Raw genomic sequence first — 19,772 nt, forward strand, 5'->3', positions numbered from 1 at the left:
AAACAAACTGAAACCAGAAAAGTTGGCTGGTTCGCAGCATGCGAAGAAGAAAGAAAACCCACAGAGACAGCGCTAAGCTCTGTGGTGGCGGCGGTTGAAAAATCTCTGAAAGTTAAAGAATACACTCCAATTGCCTGCTTAGATATAGAAGGAGCCTTCAATAATATCCAGCCTATTGCCATACTGAGTGCGCTTAAGGATCTGGGCATCTCTGAACCTCTCAGAAAATTAATTCAACAGATGCTCACGAGCAGGTCAATAATTTCAACGCTGGGAGCGTCAACGATGTACAGATATGCTTAAAGCGGTACACCTCAAGGAGGCGTGTTATCCCCACTTCTGTTGCTGTTGGATCTAGAAAAGAAGGGGGTACATGTTGTGGCCTACGCTGACGATGTGGCAGTATCGGTTGAAGGTAAATTCCCGCATACTCTCGTAAACCTTATGCAAACGATCTTGGACGATATAAATCGTTGAGCTGTATCGTGCGGATTAAACTTAAATGCTGTTAAACTTAAATGCTGTTACTAGACCACTGCAGTGTCTTCCAGGCGGAGATCACAGTAATCAAAGACAGACTTGTGGTTTTGGCAAAAAGTGTGCTCACAACAAGGAGCATATATATATATACGAATATTTTTACATTACAGTGCGAAAACGGGCGAAATCAGGCAGAAGCCACGTTTACTTTCCATATAATACTATTTTAAATTTCATCTGATTCTTTCACTTTCCAGTATACAAATCAGGAAGCAATCAAAGTATCCGGATAAAACTTTGCGTGAATAGTGCCTTTGAGGCACTTATGATTAAAAATTATACAAATCGGACCAAAACTATTCAAGTCCAAGATAGGGAATATGTGGACCCCAGTTCCTATTGCGAACTTTTTATCGAAAATATCGGTCAATCGGTATCTCACAGGTATAGTATAGAAATAATCCTCTTCTGACAGTTGTATTACTGTATGTAAAAAATGGGTTGAATCGGATCAATAATTCTCTTAGCGCCTATAAACCTAATAGAAAGGTTTTTGAACTTCCGGCTGACCATATACCGCATATACCGGCACATATGTGACTTTTTTTTAAATAAAATTGAGAGAGCGTGTTCTTCTAATAACGGCGCATATTTGTGCATAAAATGGAAAAAATCGAGCGAAAACTTGCCCTAGATCCAGTATATATAATATCAGAATTTTGGAGATTCGGCTGATTTTACTTCATAAATAATTAAATTGACCTTAGGTTTTCCTTCACTTGTTTTTAATTATGTTTTGAACATATTCACTAGCGTTAAGCTTGTTGTAAATTTATGTAACTTCACCCTTATTTTCTAGTTTAGAGTTTTACGATTTTCTTCACCAATAATGATTGATTTTGATTAATATTATAATAAATCGTAAATCATTATATTTGAGCAAAAAACATAAAAATCAAAAATAATCATTATTTTTCATTACACCCGACCTTTGTCTTCCTTACTGGTTTTAGTACATTTTGTAAATTTAATATATGTAATTGTATTTAGCCTTACTGCCGTCCCCAAATAAAAGCGGCAGCGACCAATTAGTGTCGGAATTTCCTCATGTGCATAGATTTTATATGGCACATACCTAAATAAGCATAGCGGCATGAACGTTGAAAAATTCGATTTTGACAGCGCGTTGAGAAGTAAAGTTGGCTGCAGAAATCGCAGAAATTGTAATATTTCTAAAAATTTCTTAACACGCAATTTTAAATGTTTGCACAAATAATGTAAGTATGATTAATAAATTAAATTTGCATTTCATTTTCTTTGTACTAATTTTAGAGTTTAAGTGAGAATTTGACGCTTTATATAGAGGTGCCATGTCGGCATTAACGCTGAGCGGTAAAAAAAAACGCGCCGCTCAACGCTTTTCTTAAGTACGTCAGTTAGGGTAATGTTAGAGAGGAAGCGAAGTCTCTTTATGTAAATCGTTCAAAGTTGCCAGAGTGAGAGCGAGCACCAAATCGACTTCTAGAGGCCAAAGCGACAAAGCAGGATATGCAGTGGTTTCTGCTGGAACTCTCATTGCTATTATTAGTAATTGTTGTATTCTTATTTACTGTTTCGCATTTTATTGTTTACTATTTTGTATTGCAAGTTTGATTTTACACATGTTTATTTAAATTTGATTATCAGTAGAATATTTTGAGGTGGAAGTGGCCGCAATCAAGGTGGCGGTAGCAGTACTGTTACGAAGTGCAGCTTCGTTTAGGGAGATGAGCATTCACTTCGACAGCAGAGCGGCAATACAAAGCTAGTCAAGGAGTGTACTCACTAGAATTAGCATCAGGATACTTCAATATCAGGCTCGTTTGGGTGCCTGGTCACATCGGAATCGCTGGGAATTGCAAGGCCGATGAGATGGCCAGGGGGGGCACCCTTTCCTCGCTCACATCGGAATGGGATTGAGACATGCGCTCAGCAGACGCTGGTCGACGACCAGCTCCTGCGCGATCCTTCTGGCCGAGAGTGGATCGCAGGAGGTCGGGGGATCTTCTCGCCTTGAACAAAGTTCACCTCGCCGCCATGGTAGGTGTGGATGAGGTAGATACTACTCAAACAATCTTTAATTATGTATGCAATCGCACTTAAAACAATTTGTTTAAATTGTAACCTGAAGTTCCTTTTTCCGAAAACTGAATAAAGTTTATTTATTTATTCAATTTAGATATAGTATACAAATATAATATCTAAAAAAGAGAACACTGGCTGCCAGGGCCTACGGCTCAGCTTTTGGTATTGTTATTATCATTATGTTATATTATGGTCTTTGTCACGTGCGAAATTTGTTTATTTTGATTTATGTACACATACTTTTATACTCTCGCAACCTGTTGCTAGAGAGTATAATAGTTTTGTTCACCTAACGGTTGTTTGTATCACCTAAAATTAATCGAGTTAGATATAGGGTTATATATATATAAATGATCAGGAAGAAGAGACGAGTTGAAATCCGGGTGACTGTCTGTCCGTCCGTCTGTCCGTCCGTCCGTGCAAGCTCTAACTTGAGTAAAAATGAGATATCTTTATGAAACTTGGTAAACATGTTTCATGGTACCGTGAGACGGTTGGTATTGCAGATGGGCGTAATCGGACCACTGCCACGCCCACAAAACGCCATTAATCAAAAACAAATAACTTGCCATAACTAAGCTCCGCAATAAGATACAAGACTGTTATTTGGTACACAGGATCACATTAGGGAGGGGCATCTGCGGTTAAAACTTTTTTTAAAAAGTGGGCGTGGTCCCGCCTCTAATAGGTTTAATGTGCATATCTCCTAAACCGCTAATGCTATAATAACAAAATTCACTAGAAGCAAATGTTTTTAGCACTTCTATTGACGGTGTGAAAATAGTTGAAATCGGGTGGCAACTCCGCCCACTCCCCATATAACGGTACTGTTTAAAACTACTAAAAGCGCGATAAATCAAGCACTAAACACGCCAAAGACATTAAATTTTATCTCTGAGATGGTATAAATTGGCTTTATAGGAATCGCGTTCAAAATTAGTCAGTGGGCGTGGCACAGCCCACTTTTAGGTGAAAACCCATATATTGAGATCTGCTCAACCGATTTCAACCAAATTCGGTGCGTAACGTTTTTTTCATGTTTCTATGTCATAGTGCGAAAATGGGCGAAATCGGACTACAACCACGCTTACTTCCCATGTAACACCATTTTCAATTCCATCTGATTCTTTCACTTTCCACTATGCAAATCAGGTAACAATGATTATATCGGGGTAAAACTGCGTGAATAATGCAATTAAAGTATGCCACCTTGCGGCCCAAAATCGTCTAAATCGAACCAAAACTGTTCAAACCCCTAAGTACAAAATATGTGGACCCCAGTGCCTATAGTTGACCTTCTACCGAAAATATCAGTCAATCCACAAAGAAATCTCAAACGAGTATACCATTTGACTTTGCGAGAGTATAAAATGTTCAGTTACATCCGAACTTAGCCCTTCCTTACTTGTTTAATTAGATTTTCTTGCTTAAGTCTAGTTCCTTGAAAAATTGGTTTATTATATCGATGTTAGTTTTTGTGATGTTTGTAAGTAAATCACTTGGAGCAACTTGCCCGAAGATTCTTTCTCGCGTCGATTTTAATTTTTTGCAGTCGTGGATTAGGTGGTCTGTGGATAATAATCCTTTGCAGAAGGGACATGGTTTTTTGGGAGTCCCTGTTAAGAGGTGTTCGTGTGTCAATTTACTGTGGCCTATTCGTAAGCGAACCATTATTGTAGACTGCTGCCTTGGGGTTGTTCTTGGGTATGTTGCCCGTGTGCCCTTAGGGTTTAATGTGACGTATCGATGGGGGTCTTGCTGCCACTCTATTTCCTTTTTTTCAGCTAAACTGTGAGCAATGTAATTTGACAAATCTTTTGGTTCAGTTGTGTGAAAATTTAGGTACGCTGCTTTGCCTGCGGATCGTGCGGCGGAGTCGGCGAATTCATTTCCGCTGATACCTATAAGACTTGGTGTCCATATAAGTTTTGTTTTTGTATCTGAGAAGAAAATTTCTGATGTTGTTTAATAAGGGGTTGTTGTTGTAAATGTTTTTCACCGCTTCGATGACGGACATGCTATCAGTGCAGATTGCAAATTTCCCTTTGTTGTGGCTTGCAAAATCCAATGCTTGTTTAATGGCTGTCGCTTCCGCTGTAAATATCGAACAATATGGTTCGAGTATGCCTCCGGCGATCAATGATCCGTCTTCATGTACTACAGCAAATGTTGTTGTAAACTCGGTTTTGGAGCCATCCGTGAATATCATATTCCAGTTTTGATTTTTATATGAAATCGATAAGTCGTGGAATAATTTTCTATGAATGACAGGGTTGACATCGTTTGAATTATTTTTGTGGAGTGTGATGTCGTAGCTCGATAACTCAAGCATCCACGGTGATTTTTGGGAGGTTTTTGCTTTTGTGCCGTGCTTACTGATTTGTAGCATTTCGCAATAACTGACACATCTGCGGATAGTTGATTTTTTTTTATAATTGCGTTTATGGGTAAAGGCATTAATAAATTCCGTATTTAAGATTTTATTTTGTGAGTTAACCAGCTTTGGGATGAGCTTATAGGTGGCATCACGCAGTCTGTCTTTTATGGATGGTAGTCCGGCCTCCGCTAGGACCCATTTTACAGGAGATGTTGGAAAAGCGTTGATACTACGGCGCACTGCCTGGTGGTATGGGGCGTTTATTTGGTTTAGGTTGGTGTTTGCGCACCATCCATAAATTGGGAGTCCATAATCGATTTTTGATAGTAGTGCTCTAGTGACGTTTATTAGTGTATGAATATTTATAAAAGATTTATTTGATGTAAGATATTTGATGATGTTTAATCTGGCAGCCAGGTTTTTTCTTATGCTAATACATTGTTTTCTAAATGTAAATCTTTTATCGAAAATAATTCCTAATATTTTGAGATCATTTACAATTTCGATAGGTTTGTTTTTGAACATAAGATTAGTAGGGTGACAATTGGTTTTTTGCAGATGTGTAATATTTTACATTTTTCTATAGAGAGGGACGCGCCAGAGTGCAGTCCCCACATTTCTAATTTTGTTAATATGTTTAAAAATATGTTATTTACAATTTTTATATCTTTGATTTTAGTGAAAATTATAGCATCGTCTGCATAGAGCGAAAGGCTTATATTTTTATGTTTTAGTATTATATTTGATACTTGTTCAAATGATATGATAAATAGTACTACTGAAAGTGGTGATCCTTGTGGAATACCATTATATTCAACCTATATGGTTTGACAAGGTATTATTTATCCTTACCCGAAAAGTGCGATTTGTCATGAAGGCCTTTATAATGTTAAAGGTTTTCTGACCAACGCCCCACTTTTCAAGCTATGACAATATCGTATGAATTCCTACCCGATCAAACGCCTTTTCGAAGTCTGTCGATAATACAGTGACATGATTTTTTGTCGAAAGAGCGTTTGACGCGTAATGTTGGATGTGAAGCAGAGATTCTATCGTGCTTTGCTTGCTTTTGAATGCCACCTGATTATGACTTATTAATTTGTTATTGGTTAAAAACCACATTAGTCTTTTAGCCAAGATTTTTTCGAAAATTTTACTCATGCATGGCAACAGAGAAATTGGGCGGTATCCGCAAATTTCATTTGTAGGTTTATTGGGTTTGGGTATAGGTAAAACAATTGCAGAGCGCCACGTGTAAGGGTAGCGGCCAGAATCAAATATATTGTTAAAGGTGTGTAGGAGTTGTATTTTTGCGTCGGTGGGAAGATGTTTGAGCATGGGGTAGGATATTCTGTCATATCCTGGGGTATTCCCCTTTGAATGCTGTAAAGCTAGTTCCAATTCTATGAAAGTGATTTCAGAATCTAGATCGATTGCTGTTTTTGATGTTGGCTGAAAAATGTATGATTTGGCTATAGTATCGCTTTTCGCAGCCTTGTACTCTGACGAAAAATTTGAGTAATTTGAGTAATTTGACCACGTTTCTGCAAAAGAATTTGCTATTTCTATTGAAGAAGTAAGTAGGCTTTGATTGTAGTTGATTGACCTAATTGGTGTATAGGGGACTCCTGTTAACGATTTTATGTCAGCCCATAATTTCGTTTGTGTTGATGCCGGTGATATGGAGGCTGTAAATTTTTCAAAGCTTGCTTTTTTTGCTTCCTTCACTGTGCGCCTGAAAATAGCATTGTCTCTTTTGTAGCATATAAGGTTTTCGATTGTTTGGCAATTTTTGTAGTTATGCCAGCTGTTTTGTTTTTTTTGGCGTAATATATTTAATTTGGAATTCCTCCAATGAGTGGAGTTTTTGTGGAAGGACGGACTTGTTTGGGGAATGGATTCGTTAGCAGATTTCTTTATGGCTTTTGTGATTTTGGCAATTTCCTGATTTATGTTAAGGCTCTGGAGATTTTTGAAGTGATTATTGGATATTGATTGGTATAGGCTCCAGTTTGCTCGGTCAGTAATGAATTTTCGGGTAGGTTTGATTTTTTCAAAGTGAAAATTTGTTGAGACGTTAGTTTGTATCGGGAAGTGGTCACTGCCATACAAATTGCTATTTATGCTCCAGTGGCATCTTGGCAGGAGGTATGCCGAGACTATGGTGAGGTCGACGTGCGTGAATGTTTTGTGGGTGGAGAAATGAGTAGGGGATCCGTTGTTTAGGACTGCTAGGTTCTCCTGAAGTACTACGTTTTCAATTTTGTTTCCTCTACTATTTGTTTTATTCGATCCCCATAGTCGCCTGTCAAGATTATATGGGAATTTACTTGGTAAATAATCGATGTTAAGTCATTTTCTGTGAAAGGTTGGCAAGGTGGAATGTATTGATTTATTACGGTAAAGTTTAGATTTAAATTAATTTTTATTGCGAGTGTTTGGACATATGAGTTGATTATTATACTTTGGTGAGGGATATGGTTTTTCAGAAGAATGGCAATGCCTTGTTTTGCAGATGAAATGTTATTTAAATTAAAAAAGTAGCCAATGTATGGTTTTGGAGTTATTGTACTGCTTGTGTTTAGAGGTAAATGTGTTTCTTGGATGCAGATAATGTCAGGGTTTTTGTTTTTTATTAGTAGTATTAGTTCGTCGTAGTTGTTTATATAACCGTTTATGTTCCACTGAATTATTTTCAATGCCATTTTTTTTAGAAAAAATTAAGAGGATTATGTTGCTTTTTATTATTTTTTTTTTTTGTGTTAAAAATCTTTGTATAAATTAGGTGAGTCTGATGCGTCGCTGTTAGGTGCGTATGTGTTATCTGTAAAATGCGTTTTTTCGTTTATTGTTTCTGTTTGGTTTCTAGTGATTATTCCTGTAAAATCTAATGAGTTTTTGTGTGTTTCGATTGAGTTGAGACTTTTGTTTTTGTGAATTTCTGTATTGAGAATTGAGTTTGAAGTAGTTGGTTGAGGATTAACTAATTCGTTGCTTTGTTGTTGTCCATAATTGTAGATGTTATGTTTTGTGAGAGTGACGTTTGCTGATTCAGCTATTGAATCTATTGTGTTTCTGTTTACTGCCGTAATGGAACGATTATCGTGAGCTGCTGATACCAATGCAGCGTAGGTGTGTGTTGTGGTTGTATTTGAGATGTTTTTTTTGTAGTGTTGCTTTGCTTCGCTCATGGAGCATTTGTTTTGTGTTTTTATTTTTAGTATCTCTTTTTGCTGAATGAACTTTGGGCAGTCTCTCGAAGAGGCTGCGTGCTTATCAGCGCAATTCGCACATTGGGTACGAATGCAAGTCGTTGGGGCATGGGGGGGAGATTGCAGTTTAGGCAGCTTGGATTATTTTTGCAGTGTTTGGCTGTATGGCCAAGAATCTGACATGATTTGCATCTCATTGGATTCGGAATGTATTCTCTTATCTTAAGAGAGTACCATGAAACGTCAATTTTACTTCGTAGTTTGTGAAGGTCAAATGATAGCAGCACTACTCCGCTAGATAAAAGGGTACCATTTACGTTTTTTTTTTAAATTTGTAGACATCCATTACGTTTTGGGCCTTTAACTCTTTAATTATTTTTTCATCTGAGATATTGTTTAAGCAGGGGGCAAAGATTGTTCCCTTGACAGTATTTAGATTAGTATGTAACTTGCATGAGATAGAGCATATTCCCGGTAATTCTTTTGTACGCACAAAACGATCGGAAAGTATTTTGCATTTTTATTTTTATACTTTGTCGTATTAACGAATTGTTTACCTTAAAGTTAGTTTTAATTTCGTACACTGCGTAATAGGATACTTAATAAAATTTGTCCAATTCTTTTGAAGACCTGGTGCAATTTTATAAAGGTTATACTATAGTCGATTGTCGATGTTGACATTCTTGCGGAGTTATAAAAGTTGTCCGGATATTGGAGAAGTTCTAAATATAAGGTGTTAAATTCCCTTTTTTTTCCTTTGTTGGTTAGTTGGATATATTCCACAATTTCCCAACACATAAGTGTATGTACCAGAAAACTGCATGAGTGCCTAATTTTTTCTCTCAAACTTGTTTTAAAATCGGTGGCGCTGGTCAGTCACACTCAAACACATGTATGTTGTGCAAACATCTACTCAAAGATACTTACATATATGAGCTAGGGAAGCAACAGAGCACCTCACGTATTTGTTATTGCGTCGTGGTTGTATTTCTTTTTCACACTCTTCGTTTTTATTTGCACAGACTTGTGGCGGTCTTGCTTATTAAAAAATATATTAATAAGTAAAACAAAAACTCATGACGAGCAGAGACAAGTACAATAAATGCACATACTCAGTAGCCCTGGTACCTATGTATTTGATCTTTATTTATGACGTATCTTTTCCTGTGCTTTATAGTTTAGAGCGTTCTTATTGAGAACTGTTAACATTTTTGTTGTGTTATGTTGTGTTGAGTCATTGCTGACCATAAATCCATCATAGCTGAAAATTGTCAGTTATGACTGAAACGCTATCACAAGTGAAAAACTCTTTTGCGCGTAGATAATATCATTTTTATTTCTTTAATAACTTCAAAACTTTTAATTAAAATTAGTTATAACAATATACATAAATTTAAAAAAAGAGTGTCACAAAAATATAATTAAATACGCTCCTCTCAAAAGCTCTGCTGTACGTGTTTCTGCAGTTCATGAATATTTCAGAATTTAAAAATGTCTAAATAAAAGTGAAAATTAAATAAAAGTATACTTTTATTTTAAACTTAATAATAACTTATGTATATTATATTTCAAAACTCCTTAATTTTTTATTTGTTTTTTATAAAACAAAAATTGTTATTACACATGAGCATGCAGTTTCAATGGAAATGTGTACTGTCTCTTTTCCCGTATACAGAATTTGAATTTAAATATTATACGTAAAATATACACCACCGTCTGCATTAACCCGTTCAATCAACTGCTGATTGTTGACTGACTGCCGTCCCTAAATGCGATGTTTAATGCTTGTACATATGGATGTAAGTATTATTAATAAATTAACTCGTTTTACATTTCATTTCTTTTGTACTAATTTTAGAATTTAAGTGAGAATTTGACGTAAAGTTGCCGCTTAATTTAAGGATGGCGTATCGGAATTAATGCTGAGCGGTAAAAACGCGCCGCTCGACGCTTTTCGACGCGGCAGTAACTTTATCGTCGCTTTGCCCCATCGTAAGTGCTCGTTTTACGCTCTTCGTTTGTGCGTATTTGTGAGAATCCGTGTGTATACGTATACGATAAGTTACACTCTTTTAACACATGGTAAGACTTTTCCCATCCTTGTATATAAGCCTAACTGTGTATTATTACTAAGTCTAATATTTAATAAATAAATTTGTTCATTGCTGTTTAACAAATATCTTTCAAATTCACTTTGTTTATAACACATATATAATATGTATATGTACATACCAGAGAACTGAAACGGTGCACACCGACAAAGAGTACACCTCATGCTTACTTGTGTATGTTTCTTACAAAGTATGTGTACAAAACGATCGGACAAAGAAGAACCAAGTAGTAAATGAACTCAATACTCTCAGAGCTGCTACAAACGCATTATGTCATAGGCCCAGTTCATACACAGACTCTTTTGTAACCCAAACCGGTTTATTGTGAGCGAGGGGACGACGAGGAAAGACGAAGGGACCGTGCCACTCGTGCTAGGGTGTGTGCTTTGTGTTCTTTTTCGTAACAGCTCGCTGCTACCCTCTCCAGAATTCCTTTTCACTTTCAAATTCTTTGAATGGTTCGGTTCGGAATGGCTCGGGGTCAAATGAATATACATATATATATATACAATTCGTTCAGAAATTTAAATTCTGTTCTCTATTTTTTGTATGTAATATGCAAATATGTACGCATAGAATAATAGGAATATTTTGAAAAAGTGTAAATAAGGAGAAAATTAGGATACTCAAATATATTCAGTTTAAATTTTTAATTACATGTAGCGGTATTGAATGTAACAATATATGAGCATACAAAAAAAAAGTCTTATAAAAATGGTGACTTTATTTTTTATATTTACGTAATATTAAGATGCTTTCATATTTTATCTAAAACAAGAACTATAAATAATTCAAGGATGTTTTGTAATGAATAGAAAAAATGAAGTAAAAAAATTATGGATTTTAAATACTTAAAGATTATAAAATTCCTGTTATAATTATGGCCTTGAAAATATTAGTAGCGGGTATTCAATACATTCTGGTGGATTAGGGAATTCCCGACTTAGTATTTCTTGGAAACACCCACCACTGAATTTAAATTGTTGATAATTCACTTACACTCGCGTTAAATATTATACATATGTATGTAAGTAAAAATTCGGTTGATTTCGGACAAGAAAGAAAAGGAGACTTTAATTTTATATCACAACAAGATATTAATGTTACAATTAAAATTATTATTGATAAACGGGTCCAAAGGTGAGCGAAGCGATGTGCCACTTTGAATTTCGCCAATGTCCGGATTCTCTTTTGGCTGATCGAGATAGGTTAACGCGTGTCGCATCAACGAGTTGCGCGCAGGATTGCTATTATTTCGAATGAGATGTATCTGCTGCCGAGACGATCCTTTTTGTTTGCTGAGATGGTGCACAGGCGCGATGCTGTGGTGTGTTGTGTTGTCCCGGGGGTGATATATAAGGGTGGTGTATTGTAGTGGGTTATACTAGGGTGTGCCATTATTTTACGGGTGAAGCGGTGTAATTGGCGGGAGGAGTTTATTCTCATTTAAACATTCGGTTTTAAATGAATATATACGATAAAAATAATTTGGAAAATGTTGAATAAGAATAAAAATAAGAAACTCAAAAATATTTAATGACTTTTAGCCGTATTAAGCATATTAATATATAAATTAACGCAAAAAGTATTTATGTGAACATAGTAATATTCATTGCAATAATGTGTCAGAATTATTTGCAACAATGTCTATTCATTGCAATATAATTAAAGTTCAACAACATAACAAAATTTGTTAAAACAAACAGTCACTTCAACTCTCAGAATCGATCGATATCAACAACGCATAAACTGCAAGTTCTGCTGTCTATTGAATATTTGCTCAACTTTGCCGTATATAATTCCGACGCCGCTGCCGTTGACCCACAGCTAGTTTAGGGTAAATTTAAGAAACTATTGTTCAGTCACAATTTTAAACTCAATAAAGAAAATCACATTTTCTTTAAAACTAACTGGCGCCCGTGAAAGAACTAGTGTAAAAGACATAATTTCATTAAGTTTAGATTTGTGGATTAGTTTTCCGGCCCCAGACACTAGCCCTCGTACTACTGGAGTGACTCCTTCAACTAAAGCCAAGAGAAATGAACTTCATCGGTAGACTATAGACAATATTTAGAGATTTGACTCTGAGTTGCAAGCTAAGAATTAAGTATTCTTAAATTTTGTGCATTATCAAAAAGTTTAAATTTTCGAATTTTTGGTGCCGAGTCAGCTTTTTGTTTCATTTTGCTTTATTATACTCTCGCAACATGTTGCTACAGAGTATAATAATTTTGTTCACCTAACGGTTGTTTGTATCACCTAAAACTAATAGCTAGATATATAACCCTAGTAAAAATTGAGATATCTTTATGAAACTTGGTACACTTTTCTTGATACCGTAAGACGGTTGGTATTGCAGATGGGCGTAATCAGTCCACTGCCACGCCCACAAAACGCCATTAAAAAAAACAAATAAATTGTCATTACTAAGCTTGTTTTAAGAAGTGGGCGTGGTTCCGACACTAATAGTTTTAATGTGAATATCTCCTAAACTGCTAAAGCTATAATAACAAACTTCACTGAGAACAAGTTCTTTTAGCACCTCTATCTACGGTGTGAAAATGGGTGAAATTGGGTGACAAGCCTCCCACTCCCCATATAACGGTACTGTTAAAATCTACTAAAAGCGCGATAAATCAAGCACTAAACATGACAGAGGCATTTAACACAGGGATCATATGAGCTGACTTTATAGGAGCCGCGTTCGAAATTATACAATGGGCGTGGCACTGCCCACATTTAGGTGAAAACCCATATCGTAGGATCTGCTTAACCGATTTCAACCAAATTCGGTACATATTCTTCTTATATTTCTATGCCATATGTGCAAAAATGAGCGAAATCGGATTACAACCACGCCTATTTCCCATATAACACCATTTCAAATTCCATCTGATTTTTGCACTTTCCACTATGAAAATCAAACAACAATGATTGTATCGGGGTAAAAATTTGAGTGAATAATGCGTTTGAAGTATGCCATCTTGTGACCAAAAATTGTCTAAATCGAACAAAAGCTGTTCAAGTCCCTAGGTACTGAATTTGTTGACCCCAGTGCCTATAGTTGCCTTTTTACCGAAAATATCGGTCAATGTGTAAGACATTTAATTGAAATTCATATAATAAAATAAATAAATAAAACTCTCGATAATAGTATGTTTGTGTCAAAAAATGAGTTCAATTGAATCAATACTTCCTATAGCCCTCATATACCTAATATAAAAATTTTTGAACTTCCGGGTGACTTTATACCGCATATATCGGCCAATATGTGAGTTATCTTAATAAAAATGAGAGAGCGTGTTTTAGTCATAACAAGGTATTTTTGTGCCTAAAATGAACGAAATCGAGTGAAAATTTTACCTGGGCCCTATGTAACTAATATCAGGATTTTCGAACATTCGTCTGACTTTACTCAATATGATTGGTGAAGGTATGTGAGGTACCTTAATGAAACAGTGGGAGCATGTTCTCTATGCTCAAGTATAGCTGAGCAATGTAAAAATTAATATCTTTCTCTATCCCCAATATATTAAGTTAGTAAAAAGTTCGTTCGGTTTTTATCTAAGAGATGGCGTTATTGTCCATAGTACTAGTGTTACGTGTCGCATCATGTCATACTAGACGGCGCTGAAAACGTGTTTATTCGCGCCAAAAAATTGTGTTTGACAATTTTTCGATTGATTGATTCAGTACGTTGTGAGCGCTCGTCAAAGATGGACACCAACAAAGAGAAAATTCGCTATATGTTACAATTTTTCTTCGATCAAAGCGAAAAAGCAGCCAAAGCGGCTGAAAACATTAATTTAGTTCATGGGCCCGATACTGTAAACGAACGTGTAGCACAAAAGTGATTTGCTAGGTTCCGTTCCGGTAATTTCGATTTCAAAGATGCACCACGCGTCGGGAGGCCTGTCGTCGACAATTGTGATAAAATCATGGAAATAGTGGAAACAGACCGTCACTTGAGCACTTATTTAATTGCTGAGGAAGTAAAGATAAGCCAGAAAACCGTTTGGAACCATTTGCATAACCGTGGATTCAAAAAGAGCTCGATGTTTGGGTGTCACACGAACTAACGCAAAAAACATGATGGACCGAATTTCCATCTGCAAATCGCTGCAGAATCGCAACAAAATCGACCCGTTTCTGAAGCGGATTGTGACTGGCGATGAAAAATGGGTCACTTATGACAACATCGAGCGCAAACGGTCGTGGTCAAAGCTCGGGGTAGCGGCCCAGATGGTGGCCAAGACCTGATTGACGGCCATGAAGGTTTTGCTGTGTGTTTGGTGGGATGGGCAAGGAATCATCTACTGCGAGCTGCTCCCCTATGGCCAAACGCTCAACTCGGCAGTCTACTGCCAACAACTGGACCGCTTGAAAGCAGCACTCATCCAGAAGAGGCCATCTTTGATCAACAGAGGCCGAATTGTGTTCCATCAGGACAATAGGGACGCAGTCTTCTACGAGAGGGGTATACTGAAGTTGGCATCTCGTTGGCAATAAGTTTACGAACAAAACGGCGCATATTTGACTTAAATCGGACAAATCTACACAAAGTTATCATCTTTTAAAAAAATCAATAAAAAACCGAACGAACTTTTTACTTTACCTGATATATATGATTTCCGAATTTCCTCTTGACTTTAAACCGTTCCGGTTGATCAAAATTTGATATTTTAATGTAATTAAGTGAATAAGTTTTCTTAAAAATTATGTGGTTTGACGCTGAATTAGAATGAAAATAGTATATACCTTGATCTAAACCTCACACCTTCATATAACGAATTCCAAATCTCTGGTTGACGTTTTCCACACCAGCTTATAATATAAAATTTAACCACTTTTCAATATGTTTTTTGTTTTGTTTTTTATATAATTTTCGCTGACGCAAACTAAAATATAGCAATAAAACTGAGACTAAGTTTATGGCTTTTATTATAAGTCAAGAAGGTACCAAATTTGATAGTAATTTAATCACGATTTCATTAACTAATGGATGTTTAATTCTTTCTCAATTTTGCCACACCTTATAATATTCTTGGTTCCGCCCTAGTACCCATTATCGGTATATATTGTTCCTAGCTCCAACATACTTAATGTAAAAAATTCAAACTTCCGTTTGGCTTTATATAAACGTAAAATATTAGATATACAACAGTTTAATGCCGAAAATGTGTGAAATCGATCCACGAATTTCCCCAGCATACATGTACTACTTATGGTATAATTTATTTCTTTAATTTTATAATTTAATGAAATTAAATGGACAGTTTTTCTTAAAAATAATGTGGTTTATCGCTTCATATGAATGAAATTGGTCTAGAACTTTAGTATAACCCTAGTATACTGATTTCCTTTCCTTTCGTACAACAGCAACCTCATATACCCCACACATTAAATCTAATCCCTTTGGTTCAGTTTATATCACATATACCATGTTGGAGTTAAATAGCTTCTTTGTGTTATAGTTAACATTTCGGAGAAATAATAGTATCTATCTAAAATAGTAAATCTATGATCAATAACATAAGTTAATAAAATACCAAATAATAATCGAATAATAAATGTTGAATTTATTCGCAACATTTTTATACTTTCGCAACATGTTGCAACAGAGTATAGTTTTGTTCACCAAATGGTTGTTTGCATCACCTAAAACTAATCGAGATAGATATAGATTTCTATACACAAATATTTCTTCTAATATTTGGTGACAATTAGTGGATAAGTATATTTTCCCAGCCATCATGTTAAACTTATAACAAAATATACCAGACAACAATGTAAAAAAGTTTCTTAGAGTGCTGGACTTTGTATAGAGCAAAAATATCTTTCTAGAAAAAATCGAGTGAGATAAATAATAGTAGTGTAGTATCAAAAGGGCTAAAGATCCTTTTTATGTGGTAATAGATAAACTGGAACCCCATCGGTTAAAATGCTATTAGCTATTATTTCAGTTTTGCGACACATTTTAATATGAAGGTCATGAGGTGAGCGTAAACTCAAGAAAATTACATTTAAGTACTTTTTGGGATTTACCCAGCGCCGTTGGAAGCTTGAAAGGTTTAGATATTAGTACAGAAAGAAGAAAATCTACATACCTGCTCTACATATGTGTGTACCATACTTAAATATATGTAAGTTATTGTTAGTTTAGCCTTCATGAGCAGACCTTTCAAAATAGGCACCATAGATCCCTGTTTGAAAAAGCGTTAGACAAAAGCAATTTACGGAGGGGTTCTCCGAGCACTTAATTGCAATACAATGAAATAAACTACTAATTTCTAAAATATAAATGTAACTAAATAATCTGTATTATTATGTTAGTGAATATCTATGTAATATAAAATGTACTATATGATATTGTATTGAGTAATAATTAATTAAATTTCATATGAAAAATATACACCACCGTCTGCATTAACCCGTTCAATCAACTGCTGATTTTTGACTGACTGCCGTCCCTAAATGCGATGTTTAATGCTTGTACATATGGATGTAAGTATTATTAATAAATTAACTAGTTTTACATTTCATTTCTTTTGTACTAATTTTAGAATTTAAGTGAGAATTTGACGTAAAGTTGCCGCTTTATTTAAGGATGGCGTATCGGAATTAATGCTGAGCGGAAAAACGCGCCGCTCAACGCTTTTCGACGCGGCAGTAACTTTATCGTCGCTTTGCCCCATCGTAAGTGCTCGTTTTACGCTCTTCGTTTGTGCGTATTTGTGAGAATCAGTGTGTATACGTATACGATAAGTTACACTCTTTTAACACATGGTAAGACTTTGCCCATCCTTGTATATAAGCCTAACTTGTGTATTATTACTAAATTAATAAATTTGTTCATTGCTGTTTAACAAATATCTTTCAAATTCACTTTGTTTATAACACATATATGTATACCTATGTACATACCAGAGAACTGAAACGGTGCACACCGACAAAGAGTACACCTCATGCTTACTTGTTTATGTTACTTACAAAGTATGTATACAAAACGATCAGACAATGAAGAACCAAGTAGTAAATGAACTCAATACTCTTAGAGCTGCTACAAACGCATTATGTCATAGTCCCAGTTCATACACAGACTCTTTTGTAACCCAAACCGGTTTATTGTGAGCGAGGGGACGACGAGGAAAGATGAAAGGACCGTGCCACTCGTGCTAGGGTGTGTGCTTTGTGTTCTTTTTCGTAACAGCTCGCTGCTACCCTTTTCAGAATTCCTTTTCACTTTCAAATTCTTTGAATGGTTCGGTTCGGAATGGCTCGGTTTCAAATGAATATACATATATATATATACAATTCGTTCAGAAATTTAAATTCTGTTCTCTATTTTTTGTATGTAATATGCAAATATGTACGCATAGAATAATAGGAATATTTTGAAAAAGTGTAAATAAGGAGAAAATTAAGATACTCAAATATATTCAGTTTAAATTTTTAATTACATATAGCGGTATTGAATGTAACAATATATGAGCATACAAAAAAAAGTCTTATAAAAATGGTGACTTTACTTTTTTATATTTACGTAATATTAAGATGCTTTCATATTTATTTCTTATGACCGCAAAGAATTTAGTTCGAATATCATTTTATTTAAAACAAGAACTATAAATAATTCAAGGATGTTTTGTAATGAATAGAAAAAAATGAAGTAAAAAAATTATGGATTTTAAATACTTAAAGATTATAAAATTCCTGTTATAATTATTGCCTTGAAAATATTAGTAGCGGGTATTCAATACATTCTGGTGGATTAAGGAATTCCCGACTTAAGTATTTCTTTGAAACTATTAGGCGGGTAGGTATAATGCATATTGTTATACCACATTCATAGTAATTCATTGCAAGCAAAATGTGAGACCATCATCCCAACATACAAATGAAATATGCAACACACTATAAGTGCCGCGCAACCGAGCCGCACAAACATTTGCGAACATTTTATGAAAAGAGATGCTGGACTCTTTTTGCTCGTGTGAATGCACAGAGCGACACCAAAAGAGAATTTGCCGATAACGAGGGTCAAAAGTGTTCCCATGTAAACGCAGTAATATACTCAGAGACTCTTTTTTGTGTTGTTGCTCAGCATAAGTGGTGAAGTGTGTTAAATATAAACAAATAATACAAACTGCATTGCTTTTCATTTTTAAATTATTTTCATAGTTGCAACAGCGTACGGCGAATAAATGGGTGCCCAATTTAGTGGGAAACACCCTCCACTGAATTTAAATTGTTGATAATTCACTTACACTCGCGTTAAATATTATACATATGTATGTAAGTAAAAATTCGGTTGATTTCGGACACGAAATAAAAGGAGACTTTAATTTTATATCACAACAAGATATTAATGTTACAATTAAAATTATTATTGATAAACGGGTCCGAAGGTGAGCGAAGCGATGTGGCACTTTGAATTTCGCCAATGTCCGGATTCTCCTTTGGCTGATCGAGATAGGTTAACGTGTGTCGCATCAACGTGTATAATCGAACGTCGAGTTGCGCGCAGGATTGCTATTATTTCAAATGAGGTGTATCTGCTGCCGAGACGATCCTTTTTGTTTGCTGAGATGGTGTACAGGCGCGATGCTGTGGTGTGTTGTGTTGTCCCGTGTGGTGATGTATAAGGGTGGTGTATTGTAGTGGGTTATACTAGGGTGTGCCATTATTTTACGGGTGAAGCGGTGTAATTGGCGGGAGGAGTTTATTCTCATTTAAACATACTGTTTTAAATGAATATATACGATAAAAATATTTTGGAAAATGTTGAATAAGAATAAAAATAAGAAACTCAAAAATATTTAATGACTTTTAGCCGTATAAAGCATATTAATATATAAATTAACGCAAAAAATATTTATCTGAACATAGTAATATTCATTGCAATAATGTGTCAGAATTATTTGCAACAATGTCTATTCATTGCAACATAATTAAAGTTCAACAACATAACAAAATTTGTTAAAACAAACAGTCACTTCAACTCTCAGAATCGATCGATATCAACAACGCATGAACTGCAAATTCTGCTGTCTATTGAATATTTGCTCAACTCTGCCGTATATAATTCCGACGCCGCTGCCGTTGACCCACAGCTAGTTTAGGGTAAATTTAAGAAACTATTGTTCAGTCACAATTTTAAACTCAATAAAGAAAAACACATTTTCTTTAAAACTTAGTGGCGCCCGTGAAAGAACTAGTGTAAAAGACATAATTTCATTAAGTTTAGATTTGTGGATTAGTTTTCCGGCCCCAGACACTAGCCCTCGTACTACTGGAGTGACTCCTTCAACTAAAGCCAAGAAAAATGAACTTCATCGGTAGACTACAAGTCTTGTCAGGTAAGCCCGTAAGACACCGTCTACATTTGTGTAAGCTATAGGGATCCCTTACAGGAAGCAAACGGGTCAACTCCAAGTTAATAAATAATAAAATTTGTAATAAATGAAA

General features: G+C 35.5%; 1 long non-coding RNA gene across 1 annotated transcript; it reads left to right on the forward strand.

The window, feature by feature from the left end:
• Nucleotides 1-17,963: 17,963 nt before the first annotated feature.
• Nucleotides 17,964-19,772, forward strand: LOC138856190 (uncharacterized). The gene is made up of 2 exons (XR_011395275.1): nt 17,964-19,427; nt 19,502-19,772. It is a non-coding gene; the product is annotated as an uncharacterized lncRNA (long non-coding RNA).

This window comes from Bactrocera oleae, chromosome 3 (genome assembly GCF_042242935.1).
Source record: "Bactrocera oleae isolate idBacOlea1 chromosome 3, idBacOlea1, whole genome shotgun sequence".
In the NCBI taxonomy this organism is placed as follows: domain Eukaryota; kingdom Metazoa; phylum Arthropoda; class Insecta; order Diptera; family Tephritidae; genus Bactrocera; species Bactrocera oleae.